The sequence below is a fragment of the Cyphomyrmex costatus genome, unplaced genomic scaffold, assembly GCF_001594065.2.
Source record: "Cyphomyrmex costatus isolate MS0001 unplaced genomic scaffold, Ccosl1.0 scaffold291, whole genome shotgun sequence".
Classification (NCBI taxonomy): domain Eukaryota; kingdom Metazoa; phylum Arthropoda; class Insecta; order Hymenoptera; family Formicidae; genus Cyphomyrmex; species Cyphomyrmex costatus.
The window spans coordinates 214,695-215,545 of record NW_017277029.1 but is presented as its reverse complement, the minus strand read 5'-3'; positions in this window follow the sequence as shown (position 1 = coordinate 215,545).

The following is an 851-nucleotide window of genomic DNA, read 5'->3' as shown; positions in this document are numbered from 1 at the left end:
TTTGTACATTTCAACGTAAAGTGTTTCATCTGAAGAGGACCAGATTTGGTGGTCGAAACTAGTAATGTAATTAACATCTGTTTTTTAATCGTTACATTTATGTAAATTTTATATGTTCATTAATTTTAGAATATATGTATTAATTTGTTGTTAATTTAATTTTCTTTTCGTTTGACTCTTACAATGCCATTTCCATGTTTATAATGTTTTTAAAGAAAGAGTCCTTTATTTGTTTTATTTTTGTTTATATTATTACATACAGTGATTAAAATTTTTTTTTGTATATTGACAATTTAATATTTCCTAATATTTCTTAAATATTTATACCAACATATACATAAAACGTTTATAATTCCATAGTTTTATAGCTCTTTTAAAAATATATTATATTTTTATTTATTTTATTTATCGCGAGTTATATATAATTATATTTAATAAAATATTTTAAGCGATGGATGATGACCATAGATATACATATACATATCTGATGACCTCCCCTTCATCTTTAGGGCGACTGTTACCAACGCCGATTAACTTATGGCGAATTCGATTGGGATGCACCAGTGCAGGGTGATTGCACCAGTTCATCTTTTTTCCTTTTCTCTTCTCCTGAAGAGAAAAGGAAAACAAATAAACTCAGGTGCACTCAGTGCGCACTAGTGCATCCAATCGAATTCGCCATTAATCGACGATTAGCCCATTGGAATTGATCAATCGCGTCTGTCATCAAAACTAAATGATAAATGTGATTGGTCAATTCCAATGGACTAATCGTCGATTAAGTTAATCAGCGTTGGTAACAGTCGCTCTAAAGCCAGAAACACATAGAAAAACGTAAGGCCGTAAGACGT